At 44.9% G+C, this 14,271-nt stretch overlaps 1 long non-coding RNA gene across 1 annotated transcript; it reads left to right on the top strand.

The window, feature by feature from the left end:
• The first annotated feature begins 1,004 nt into the window (after positions 1 to 1,004).
• Positions 1,005 to 5,389, top strand: LOC143769384 (uncharacterized). The gene is made up of 4 exons (XR_013214385.1): positions 1,005 to 1,057; positions 1,809 to 1,858; positions 2,235 to 2,461; positions 4,989 to 5,389. It is a non-coding gene; the product is annotated as an uncharacterized LOC143769384 (long non-coding RNA).
• Positions 5,390 to 14,271: the final 8,882 nt, after the last annotated feature.

Below are 14,271 nucleotides of genomic sequence, written 5' to 3'. Positions count from 1 at the left end.
CATGTTCAATGCATAAATCAGCTGCTGCAGGACACGGGGCCAAAGACCAAGCAGAATAGATGATCCGGGTATAATGTGTCTGTACCTGCACTGCTGATGAAGACTATCAGATATGGAGATTTCCTTAAAGACGTTTATTCACATAGGTTTTCAAAGTCAACGCGTTTCACAATCACGCAGGACCTCTTCCTCAGGACAAAACCTGATAGCGGATGAACATGTCAAGCTTGGAATGTTTTATATGAAGTCTTTTCGGAAAAGAAAGCTAAACAAAGCACGATATGTCAAAGTTCATGAGAAAATCCATCAAAGAAAGATAAATTATGGTTCATGAAAAAACTAAAAACATTTCCATACATTAATTATATTAAAAAGTACTTATGAATGAAGTGAGGTCACCTAAAAGGATGAATAAACATGTATGTGATGTGAATGAGAAAGTTCTGGCCAGTAAATAAATCCTTTATAAATGGTGTTATTGAGTTGTGTCAGTAGTTTCCTATATGAGATGTGACCTGGTGTTCTGGAAGGTTCTGAAGTCACAGGTATAGTGGTGTAAAGCTGGGCACCACTAGTGAACTTGATGGATCAGCATTGGACTGAAGAAATAGGATTATTGGAAAAGAATCCATTGACCCAGAAGACAAATCCGTAACCCAATGGTTAATAAGTAATAAGAATGAATGTCAGCCTGGGGTGTTACATAGTGAGAAATGGAAGTTCTGACAACACAAGAATGTGACTGAGTCTTGTATGTGACGGCTGTCTATTCGAAGAGCGCGTGTTGGTTCCTGATCGCGGCTGTTCTGGTAACAGGAGACATAAACCTAGTGAGCATGTATCGGGGTCAGCTACTATGGCGGAAGCTGATAGAATGTGTAGTGAATGGGAGTGAGGGAAAATGAGGGCGGTGTTGTTGATGAGGGGAATAATGCGATACAAAAGCGTCGGCTGATCACTCAGGCTACAGAATGGAGGATCCATTGGAGGAGCACTCTGGATGCCAGAGACAACGAAAAACTCGCTAGCATCTGACTGTTGTCTTCTACTAGATTGGGTGAGTTGCCCTAAGCCCCATAGCCTTAATTGCTTCTTTTCTTAGGTTATCAATTAATTTTTATAGCTTTATTTCATTAATTCACTCATTCCAACATCCCGGGTAGGTACCACACACTCTGATCAATTACAGCCATCATATAGTCCCCATACCGCATAATATCTCCTTCTGGCCTTTTATTACTTTAATTACATTATATAGTGCCCCATTCTTAGTTGCAAATAGTACGTGGTTACAAGGTTGCCGCATGTAGTCCCCAGACCGGACCATATCCTTATCTGGCCGTATAACATCTCCATCTGGCCTCAACTGCATGATAGGGTGCCCCATCCGGAACTGCAGACGACGCATAGTTACCAGGTTGCTACAACTGATAGCAGCGCCTGCGCACTGAGGCCCCACAGAGCAGCGACATGTCATTTCCGGTCCGCACCATCTACGACATGCACGCCGTCCTAGCCACAGACCAGACACATGCTGCACCAGAGCACAGCGCGGGAGCGCCGCTCTTAATCTGAATAATACAGGTAATAACTTACTACTCCTATACCTCTCCCTCTGCATCTAAGACTGGCCACCCACAAGAGTACCATATGCATATCGCTTGCCTTACACAGGTCCGCACCATCTGAAGGGAGCCTCTATAGGCATAGGCATATCCAAGTCATTGCTTCAGGTATCCTGTCAGCTTCTATGGGCACTTTTTTCTAATAAACCACTCCAGCTAACCCTTGTCCACTGTCTTCTACAGAACGTATACATTGCACCGCTGAGACTCTTCCCTCTCTGCGCACTAATCAGGTAATTACCTATGCGACTATTTTTATGACAGGTCTATTGGCACTTACAATTATGTGAATCCTGATATATGATGAATGGAATGTATGTAATATGTGGCACCTGCACTCTCATTATTTCTTTTTCTCCTGCATTATATATACCTCTTAGCTGGCACTCACTATGCTATTCCTATTCTCAGGATGCACAGAATTTTTTTGTATTTGCACCAATGCTCGATCCCTGGTAATCACTTCCACAGACGTCCTCGTATGTCTGTTGGTGGACATGTCTCTTCTCTTCTTCTCCTTACCTCTAGGATGATCCATTATTGTTTTACAACGTATCATTTCATGTTATTTACTTTATTTTGTTTTGCGTATTTTCTTTTTTTCTACAGCAAACACGTGACAAAGGCTCTGGTTGAGCTGAAACGTTGTTTATCGCATATACTGTAATATTCTGTTACGCTCCCAATAAACGAATGTAACCCTTTGCATAAATCAATCCACTAGAGAGTGCGGTGAACTTTGATTATTCCACATGCAGAAGTAGGTGGAGCTAGCGGCGGAGGTGCGGCCGAGGGCGGGGATTCACGGAGGAAGTCCGCAGCCTGCCGCAGATCAGGTAAACACTAGTGTGAAACTAGCCTAAGAGGTCACTGAAAAATGAAAACGCTGCAAAAAAAGTGCAACAAGATGTCAGCTGTCAATCAAACACTTATACATATTAGTCCAAAAGACACGTTGTGTCTAGATTTATGATTGAATGAATGTGCATTACTATTATACAAGCCTTATAGGCTGTTTTTGGAACCAGTCATTCATTGTAGCACACCGGCACTTTAGTAGATAAAATACTTGTTTTAGGCAAATCATGTGACATATTTGAGCTAACAATAGCCGAGGAATAAGCTATGTTGTGACTTACCTCACTATCTACTAGAAAGGGGTTATTGTTCGGATATATGCACCGCACCTGAAACCAGTTATTGGTTTGGAGGCACTTTTCACATTAGGAAATTGTATATATTAAGTGATGGATTGTTTTATTATTTTTTGTGTTTATATAATTTATTTATTTTTGAACTGAGCATTTGGTGGCCTGGTTTGATCATCTAGGAGGCCTCGGTTGGTGTCAATCAAACACAAAAAATTAAACACTATTTCTGTAACACTTTATGGTCCCTAAATTTTTTAAAAATACCAGAAAACCTCATTAATATTAACACAGAGGCTCATATTTATTGCCCTAGATTCTTACATTAATAATAATAATCTTTATTTATATAGCGCTGACATATTCCGCAGCGCTTTACATTATAGAGGGGACTTGTACATACAATAGACATTACAGCGTAACAGAAATCTAATAATTAGAGCACAATAAGCCGCCCCTGCTCGTGAGAGCTTACAATCTACAATGAGGTGGGGGATACAAAGTACAGGTGTGTAGTTACAATGATGTATTTACAGTGATGGTCCAGCCATCTTCAGGGGGTGGGGGGTAGATGGAGATAGTGAATGGGCTACACGCACAGAAACATAAAATGACTGATTAGTGACCGTGGTAGGCCGCTCTGAACAACTGTGTTTTCAGCGAGCGCCTAAAACTATGCAAGTTGTAGAGGGTCCTAATATCTTAGGGTAGAGCATTCCAGAGGATTGGCGCAGCACGGGAGAAGTCTTGGAGTGGGAGGTACGGATTAGTGCAGAGGTTAGTCGGAAGTCATTTGCAGAGCGCAGCAGTCGGCTACGCCGATAGACAGAAATGAGGGAGGAGATGTAAGGGGGTGCCGCACTGTGGAGAGCTTTGTGGGTGAGATCAAGTACTTTCAATTGTATCCTGTAATGAATGGGCAGCCAGTGTAACGACTGGCGAAGAGCGGACGCGTCCGAGTAATGATTAGCTAGATGGACAACCCTGGCTGCTGCATTAACGATAGACTGGAGAGGGGAAAGTCGAGTGAGGGGGAGGCCAATTAATAGAGCATTGCAGTAGTCCAGGCGGGAGTTGATCAGGGCGACAGTGAGGGTTTTTGTTGTTACCATGGTGAGAAAAGAGCGGATTCTAGAGATGTTCTTTAGGTGTAAGCGGCACAAGTGGGCAAGAGATTGTACATGACATGTGAAGGAGAGATCGGAGCCAAACATAACACCCAGACAGCGTGCCTGCTGCCGGAATATTATGGTGCCACCCACGGAGAGGGAAACGTCAGAATTAGAGAGGTTAGTAGATGGCGGGATCAGAAGAAGTTCAGTTTTGGAGAGGTTGAGTTTCAGATAGAGAGCGGACATGATGTTGAAGACTGCAGACAGACAGTCAGTGGCGTTCTGTAGTACAGCGGAGGTAAGGTCAGGGATGACAAGTACAACCCCTGGCAAAAATAATGGAATCACTGGCCTTGGAGGATGTTCAATCAGTTGTTTAATTTTGTAGAAAAAAAGCAGATCACAGAAATGGCACAAAGCTAAAGTCATTTCAAACGGCAACTTTCTGGCTTTAAGAAACACTAAAAGAAATCAAGAACAAAAAATGAGGTACTTGATAAACGTCTGTTGACCGAAACGTCGCTACAGGAGGCAGAATAAATGTAAGCTCCTATTTTTTTCACCATCCATTGGGGCGCTGTCTTTTTGTTTTTTGTGGTCAAAAAATGAGGTAGTCAGTAATGGTTACTTTTTTTTAACCAAGCATAGGCGGAAAATTATGGAATCACTCAATTCTGAGGAACATCCTCCAGGGCTGGTGATTCCATAAATTTTGCCAGAGGTTGTATAGTTGTGTGTCATCAGCGTAAAGATGGTACTGAAAGCCAAATCTGCTGATGGTCTGTCCCATTGGGGCAGTGTAGAGGGAGAAGAAAAGGGGGCCAAGGACTGAGCCTTGAGGTACCCCAACAGTGAGAGGAAGAGGAGATGAAGTGGAGCCAGAGAACAGAACACTGAAGGAGCGGTCAGAAAGATAGGAGGAGAACCATGAGAGAGCATTGTCCTTAATGCCTAGTGCCTGGAGCCTAGAGAGTAGGAGAGGGCGGTCAACAGTGTCGAAAGCTGAAGAGATGTCGAGAAGAATGAGCAGAGAGTGGTCACCGTTAGATTTTGCTGTCAGAAGGTCATTGGTCACTTTGATGAGTGCAGTTACTACGTTACAGACAAGAGACAAATGGCAAGCTAGTAAGCCCAATATGGAACCTGGAAACACTCAGTCTAAAAGGATCAAGTGGCCTCTAGGATTGGTAACCAAACTCTTCCCAAGTCAAGATGGACAGGTCCGGAAGGTGGAGATCAAGATCCCCAAGCAAAACGGAAAACTGTTTCCACTGGACACCAGACGCGGAGTGTCAAGCCTTTATACAAATGCATATAATCAGTTTACAATGCTTTGTATTATTGAAGTGTCGTGTATTGTGATAACTTATCCAACAATGTTCTCCTTGTAGTTTACTTTCTGTTTCATTGCTTACTGTACAATTCAATCTTTACGGCCCATCAAGGCCTCCGTAGTTTCCCATCAGCCTCTGCATTAGTCTTGCCCCCTTCTTCTCCAGCAGCCATTTTGGCCTCATGGATGCTGACTGTTTCATTGCTTACTGTACAATTCAATCTTTACGGCCCATCAAGGCCTCCGTAGTTTCCCATCAGCCTCTGCATTAGTCTTGCCCCCTTCTTCTCCAGCAGCCATTTTGGCCTCATGGATGCTGACATGCTGACCATCTCTCCCTGATTTTCAGCCCATCTGGTTGTTACCTCCACATAGCACAGTCGGTGAGTTATTGTTTTCCCCTTGTTAGAGCTCACCATGTTGTACTATATAGCTACTCTGTTCTATATATGTTTTATACCAAAGTAGCCTTTTGATATTACAGATGTTTATACTACCGCCATGTTGTGCACTTACACTGTGAATGTCTTGTACCATACATAATGCTGTGTATGTAGATATGTTGTATGCCTTGTACTGAGTACTTTCATTTTTCTTATAGTTTTACACTGATCCTATCAATAATAGTTATAACGGACCCCCTGCGTCTACCTCAATGCATAGACAGGAGTTTAGCTGTCTGTCAAGTCCCTTTTCTTAAGCACAAAGTTGAGGATGACAGAACAACTGGTGGGATAGTTTTATAGGTCGGGGCGTTACCAAATATGTGTATTTTTATTGTTTAGATTTTTTTTTCCACTATGGGACAACCATTTTTTGCAGGCTGATCACTCCTATAGCGTGCAGATGAAGCAGCATCACCAGCCATAGAAGCTGTCAGCGCTGCTGCACTTACACAGGGAGACTTCCTGACATGCACTGCGCATGATCGCCAAGTTCCCTAGCTGTGGTGACCCGGATGTCGTCATGATGATATTGAGTCACCATGGTAACGATCTGGAGCCGCGTTACGCCGCGGGGTCTCCAACCCAAAGGCAGAGGGGCTGTCAGCTTCCGGAATGCTGCGCTCGTGTTTGATTGCAGTATTTCAGGGGTTAAAGTGCCGGGAGAGTCTGTGACTGCTCCTGCCACCTAGCGCCGAGTGTCAGCTGTCAGAATCAGGTTAAAAAAAATGGCTGAAGATATCCTGATTGTGTAGCACTATATTGTAAATTGTGTTGTGGCTTGCCACATCATGGGCCTAAGAGAAAAAGTCTTTGTTGCCCATAGCAACCAATCACAGCACTGCTTTAATTGTTGTAACCCGCTGTAGTAAGATGAAAGCTGCGCTGTGACGAGTCTCTACCTGCTGGATCGGGCTCACTTAGTAATTTGCGCAGTGATGTAGATGTAACGGACATGATGTCAGTTTTCTAGTACAAGTTAGAAATCATCTGATAGAGATTCAGCAGCGGTAAGTTACCGATAGGCTGTAATTCCAGCCATGGCCAATAACGGGCCCAGGCCAGCCTCCCCCTGGACAGGATGGGAAAGGTTGGAGAAGCTGGTATTAATCATTCTGATGGTAAACGATCTTTATACAGATTTCTGAGCTATAGATACCGTATATACCAGAGTATAAGCCGACCCACCCTAATTTTGCCACAAAAAAATGGGAAAACTTATTGACTCGAGTATAAGCCTAGGGTGGAAAATGCAGCAGCTACCGGTGAATTTCAAAATTAAAAATAGATGCTCCATACCGTTCATTATGGCCCCATAGATGCTCCACAGAAAGCTGTGCCACATATGATGCTCTGCACCGTTCATTATGGCCCCATAGATGCTCCACAGAAAGCTGTGCCATATATAATGCTCTGCACCCTTCAGTATGGCCCCATAGATGCTCCATAGAAAGCTGTGCCACATATAATGCTCTGCACAGTTCAGTATGGCCCCATAGATGCTCCACATAAAGCTGTGCCATATAGAATGCTCTGCACCGTTCATTATGGTCCCATAGATGCGCCACATAAATCTGTGCAATATATAATGCTGCTGCTGCTGCAATAAAAAAAAAAAATTACATACTCACCTCTCTTGCTGCCCACAGCTCCTCAGCGTCCCGTCTCGGCGTCTCTCCGCACTGACTGATCAGGCAGAGGGCAGCACGCAGATTAGGCTACGTTCACATTTGCGTTGTGCGCCGCAGCGTCAGCGACGCAACGCACAATGCGGGAACAACGCATGCACAACGCTGCGTTTTGCAACGCATGCGTTCTATTTTTGAACGCAAAAAAAATGCATCATGCTGCGTCCTCTGCGCCAGGACGCTTGCGCCAAAAAGGACGCATGCGTCCCAAAACGCAACGCAACGCATGTCTATGCGCCCCCATGTTAAATATAGGGGCGCATGACGCATGCACCGACGCTGCGGCGCCCGACGCAAATGTGAACATAGCCTTAGTACGTCATCGCGCCCTCTGACCTGAACAGTCAGAGCCAGAGGACGGGAAGACAGAGCAGCGCCCGGCGGGTGGAACGCGGACAGGTAACTATGACATACTCACCTGCTCCTGGCGTCCCTGGCTCCTTATCCCGAACAGCTGGTGCCGCAGCCTCTTCCTCTGTCAGCAGTCACCGTTACTGCTGATTAGAGGAATGAATATGCGGCTCCACCCCTATGGGATTGGAGTCCATATTCATAACTTTAATGAGCGGTCCCACGTGACCGCTGAACAGGGGAAGAGCTGTGGCACCGAAGACCGTGGGACGGGCAAGGGGAGCGCCAGGAGCGCCGGAACTAGGTGAGTATATGACACGCTCTCTCCCCCCTCACCCGCCGACCGTGACTCGAGTATAAGCCGAGAGGGGCACTTTCAGCCCAAAAATTTAGGCTGAAAATCTCGGCTTATACTCGAGTATATACGGTTTATATTATGATGGAAAAGCCAGGAGTAGTTACCAAGAGGGCTCGTAATAAACATCCTTTATTTTCTACAAGTGTAAAGATCGATGTTCACAATATATTCCTATTTAACAGTGTATGTATCTTACATGTGCGTCAGGATAGGCTGGTAAATAGTAAGCCAGATTTATTGGTACTGATTTTACTACGGGGGGGCGCAGTTCATCTCAGGCAGCAGAGGCTAGGTTCACCCCTGTATGTATTTATCTTATATGGTGCACTTAATCTCATTTCAACCTTGATAGTGACGCTCTCTTAGGATACATTCTACTCTATGATGGCATTTTTGCACATAGCCATTAGATGGAGCTATAACATTTGCCTGAATTTTTATGGTTTATACAAATTATATTTTCTTGTCTTAACTATATCTCCAGCAGACCTCTATGGTGGTCACTGCCAGGTTGCTAGGAGCACTGCCTGCTAGCCAAAACAGCATGGACAAGGGATTGTCCGGCCGAACTTCCGCTCTCCATTTAGCACCCCCTCCCTCCCCCCTCATTTCTGCTGAAGACTTTGCCTCTTTCTTTAAACAGAAGATCGATACAATCAGAGAAAACTTTGGCCCACAGCACCCACTGCCCCTCTTAGTTGCTCACCCCTGCTCCTCCAAAACCAGCTTCTCCACCATGACAGATCAGCTCTCCACCCTCCTGTCAAGATCACACCTCACCACCTGCACGCTCGACCCGCTCCCATCCCACCTCATCCCTAACTTTTCCACGGTCTTCATCCCAACCCTAACGCACCTCTTCAACCTCTCACTCACAACAGGTGTCTTCCCCTCATCCTTCAAACATGCCAAGATCACACCCATCCTCTGTGTCTAGCTATCGCCCGATATCTCTTTCTCCTTATGCCTCCAAATTGCTGGAGCAACACATCCATCTTGAACTGTCCTCTCACCTCTCCTCCTGTTCCCTCTTTGATCGATTACAATCTGGCTTCCGTTCCCAACACTCAACTGAAACTGCCCTAACTAAAGTCACCAATGACCTACTAACTGCCAGGAACAAACGACACTACTCTGTCCTCCTTCTCCTGGACCTGTCTTCTGCCTTTGACACTGTGGACCACTCCCTTCTGCTACAAATCCTCTCATCTCTTGGCATCACAGACTTGGCCCTTTCCTGGATCTCATCATATCTGACAGATCGGACATTCAGTGTCTCCCTCCGCCACACCACCTCCTCACCTAGCCCCTTGTCAGTCGGTGTTCCTCAAGGCTCTGTTCTAGGACCCTACTCTTCTCCATCTACACCTTCGGTCTGGGACAGCTGATAGAATCCCACGGTATGCAGTACCATCTCTATGCTGATGACACGCAGATCTACCTATCGGGACCTGACCTCACCTCCTTACTTACCAAAATCCCGCACTGTCTGTCTGCTATTTCAACCTTCTTTTCTGCTCGCTTTCTACAACTGAACATGGACAAAACAGAATTCATCATCTTTCCCCCATCTCACTCTACCCCTCCACCAGACCTATCCATCAATGTCAATGGCTGCTCACTTTCCCCAGTCCCACACGCCTGATGCCTCGGGGTGATCCTCGACTCTGCCCTCTCTTTCAAGCCACATATCCAAGCCCTTGCCTCCTCCTGCCGCCTCAAACTCAAAAACATTTCCCGGATCCGTGCATTCCTTGACCGTGACACCGCAAAAACACTAGTGCATGCCCTTATCTCCCGCTTCGACTACTGCAACCTCCTACTCTCTGGACTCCCCTCTAGCACTCTGGCACCACTCTAATCCATCCTACACTCTGCAGCTCGACTGATCTACCTGTCTCCTCGCTATTCCCCAGCCTCTCCCCTATGCCAAGCCCTTCACTGGCTTCCTATCGCCCAGAGACTCCAGTTCAAAACCCTCACAATGACCTACAAAGCCATCCACAACCTGTCTCCTCCATACATCTGTGACATGATCTCCCGGTACCTACCTGCACGCAACCTCTGATCCTCTCAAGACCTCCTTCTCTACTCCCCTCTCATCTCTTCTTCCCACAACCGCATCCAAGACTTCTCCCGTGCTTCCCCCACACTCTGGAACTCTCTGCCCCAGCATATCAGACTCTCGCCTAACATAGAAACTTTCAAAAAGAACCTGAAGACTCACCTCTTCCGACAAGCCTACAGCCTGCAGTGATCCTGAACCTACTGAACCGCCGCACAACCAGCTCTACCCTCACCTAGTGTATCATCACCCATCCCCTGCAGACTGTGAGCCCTCGAGGGCAGGGTCCTCCCTTCTTATATACCTGTGTGACTTGTTTTTGCTCATGTTTAATGTATTTGTCTATATTTGCCCCGTATTTCACATGTAAAGCGCCATGGAATAAATGGCGCTATAAAAATGAATAATAATAATAATAACATGGGCAAAACTCTACTCAGACAACACAGGGTGAGGGTAAAGCAGTGTGGCAAAGCTTTATTGTACCACAAAACAGGCAGGTAACGCATAGAACAGTCCCAGCACAGTACCCAAGATGGGGCACATTACAGAGTCTCGCTCTTCCGGAATAATAGTAGCCGTGACTTCAGATCTTCCATGGTCGCTAACTCACCTGTGGCACACACACAGAGAGGAGGCAACGGCTAGCATAGGAAGATGACAATCCATTCAGTCCACAGTTGATCCGAGGATCACAAACTGGCATCATCTTCCAGGGTCGGTTACTCTACCAGTGGCACACGCACAGAGAGAAGGTAACGAGTGTAGGAAGATGACAGTCTATTGAGTCCATAGAAGGTACAAGGCCAGTTGATCTGAGGATCACAACCTGGCTTCTCCAAACGTATCCATGGTTCAGAGATGGTCAAGGAGCAGATCTGTATTCTTCCAACTGAGGCTGAAACCCCTAGGTTGTTCCCTATAGAATGCTAGATCCGTGTCCCTCGTAATGAAGCCATGGTGTAAAATGGCTGCTGTCCTGTCTGGTCCTTTTGAGATGTATGGATGTCTTGGCAGAATCTTTCTGGCTGTTTCTCTCAGTCTCTTTATACAGAGGCATGTAACTTATTTTTAGACTTAACAAGTGTCCCTCATTCGTTATTTACATAACAGGTAAGAATGAGATCAAGTAGCATTACAGTTAGTCCTCGGGTTACAACGGTCTCGAGTTACATCGTTTCGTGGTTACAACGCTTTATATGACGCCTCGTTCCGACTTACACGGTTTACGTCGTAAGTCGAACTACATGCAAATACGTGCAGTACTGTACACTGTACCCGGTTACACGAGGAAAACGAGTCTACTGCACGCCATAACACCCTAATTATGTAGGGTACTGTGTTAGGATAGGTGTTTGGTTAAGCTAAGTGTCTGCAGTACTGTACTGTTATTATGGTACAGTACTGTATGAATGTATGGTTCGACTTACATCGAAATTCGGTTTACGACGCCGTGTAAGAACGGATCAACGTCGTAAGTCGAGGACTACCTGTACTTGATTATTTAAACTATTTGCATAGTTTTATCCTCTCTGGTTTAGAAGTCAACAAACTGGATCCATAATACAATGCATAATTAGCATATCAGCAAACATCAGTAGTGATTAAGGATAAGCGCACAATAAAAGTCAATATTACCGGCCTACACAAACAAAAGTCTGTTTTCTTGACCAACCAGAAATCAACACTTAAGGTACCTTCACACGAAACGACTTTGTAACGATATCGCTAGCGATCTGTGACGTTGCAGCATCCTGGCTAGCGATATCGTTTAGTTTGACACGCAGCAGCGATCAGGATCCTGCTGTGATGTCGCTGGTCGCTGAATAAAGTTCAGAACTTTATTTGGTCGTCCGATCGCCGTGTATCGTTGTGTTTGAAAGCAAAAGCAACGATACCAGCGATGTTTTACACTGGTAACCAGGGTAAACATCGGGTTACCAAGCGCAGGGCCGCGCTTAGTAACCCGATGTTTACCCTGGTTACCAGCGTAAAAGTAAAAAAAACAAACAGTACATACTCACCTGCGCGTCCCCCAGCGTCTGCTTCCTGACACTTACTGAGGGGACGCGCAGGTGAGTATGTAGTGTTTGTTTTTTTTACTTTTACGCTGGTAACCAGGGTAAACATCGGGTTACTAAGCGCGGCCCTGCGCTTAGCAACCCAATGTTTACCCTGGTTACCCGGGGACCTCGGCATCGTTGGTCGCTGGAGAGCGGTCTGTGTGACAGCTCCCCAGCGATCAAACAGCGACGCTGCAGCGATCGGCATCGTTGTCGCTATCGCTGCAGCGTCGCTTCGTGTGAAGGTACCTTTACATTTGAAAGCCAACATACAGATAACATTCTATTATTCTCCGCTTGCTAAAAATAGTCATCTGCTTAATTAAGATACAATGCTGTATGTCTTCACAATGCCAAAAGTAAAAAAAGTTTTTAAAAATATAAAAAAATAAAAAATATATAAAAGTTCACATCACCCCCTTTCACCCCATTCAAAATAAAACAATTAAGAAAAAAATCAAACATATACATAATTGGTATCGTCGCGTTCAGAATTGCCCGCTCTATCAATACAAAAAAATTACCCCGAGAATGGTATAATTAAAAAAATCAGCTCAGCACGCAAAAAATGAGCCTTCACCCAACCCGAGATCATGGAAAGTGGAGACGCGACGGGTATCAGAAAATGGCGCAATTCTTTTATACTTAATAAAGATGAGTTATTTTTACTGATAAATGTTGGTTTTGGGTCATTTATATTCTGTTGGTATTTTGTTTATTCTATAAAACTCCCATATACGGTAATATTCGATTCTTGAATGCACGCATCATGTTTTTGTACAATTTGTTAATAACATATATCGTTTCTCGCAGTCTGAGGAAAATACGATTTTCCTGTAATTCATTTCTCACCCTAGGTATAATAATGGCTTTTCCCTGTGTGGGATTTTTGCGGTTTATAAAGGTCGACAACTAGTTGGACAAGCCCTTCTCATTCCTCATGTTTGGTCCTGTTAAAATAAAAATCCTCATACAAACCTCCCATGGTGGCGCCGTTTCACTGGTGTTGGCGCTTGGGTTCTTGGGGCTCCTCTGAGGTTTTTACGTCATGTGAGCCCTGTGCCCAATCAGCGCTGTCGTCACTGTCACCTCCTTCAGACAAATCAAGCATCATGAGGCAGAGAGCAGCCGCGGCCCTGGCTTCCTGTTCATCTTCAATACGTCCGAAGGAAGGAGCAGTGAAGCTGCCGCTGATCGGGTGCAGGGCTCGTGTGATGTAACCACCTCACATAAGCCCCAGGACAGTGAGCCTCAACACCGCTGAAGTGGAGCCGGCCGCCAGCGGAGTATGAGTGGTTTTATTTTAACCCCTTCACCCCGAAGCCTGTTTTCACCTAAGTGACAGGGCCAATTTTTACAATTCTGACCACTGTCACTTTATGAGGTCATAACTCTGAAACGCTTCAACGGATCCTGGTGATTCTGACATTGTTTTCTCGTGACATATTGTACTTTATGATAGTGGTAAAACTTCTTCGATATGACTTGCATTTATTTGTGAAAAAAACAGAAATTTGTCGAAAATTATGAAAATTTAGCAATTTTCTAATTTTCGTTTTTATGCCCTTAAATTAGAGAGTTATATCACATAATATAGTTAATAAACAACATTTCCCACATGTCTGCTTTACATCAGCACAATTTTTTGTTAGAGAGTTATAAGGATTAAAAGTTGACCAGCGATTTCTCATTTTTGCAACAAAATTTGCAAAACCATTTTTTTTAGGGACCACCTCACACTTGAAGTGACAGAAAATGCCCAAAAGTGACACCATTCTAAAAACTGCACCCCTCAAGGTACTCAAAACCACATTCAAAAAGTTTATTAACCCTTCAGGTGCTTCACAGGAATTTTTGGAATGTTTAAAAAAAAATTGAAAATTTTTACTTCAGATCCAATTTGTTTTATCTTACCAAGGGTAACAGGAGAATTTGGACCACAAAAGTCGTTGTACAATTTGTCCTGAGTACGCCGATACCCCACATGTTGGGGTAAACCACTTTTTGGGCACATGGCAGAGCTCGGAAAGGAAGGAGCGCCATTTGACTTTTCAATGCAAGATTTGCTGGAATTGAGATCGGAAC

The sequence above is a fragment of the Ranitomeya variabilis genome, chromosome 4 (assembly GCF_051348905.1).
Source record: "Ranitomeya variabilis isolate aRanVar5 chromosome 4, aRanVar5.hap1, whole genome shotgun sequence".
Lineage (NCBI taxonomy): Eukaryota > Metazoa > Chordata > Amphibia > Anura > Dendrobatidae > Ranitomeya > Ranitomeya variabilis.
The sequence above is the reverse complement of the archived record's forward strand: the minus strand, read 5'-3'. Positions and strand labels throughout refer to the sequence as shown.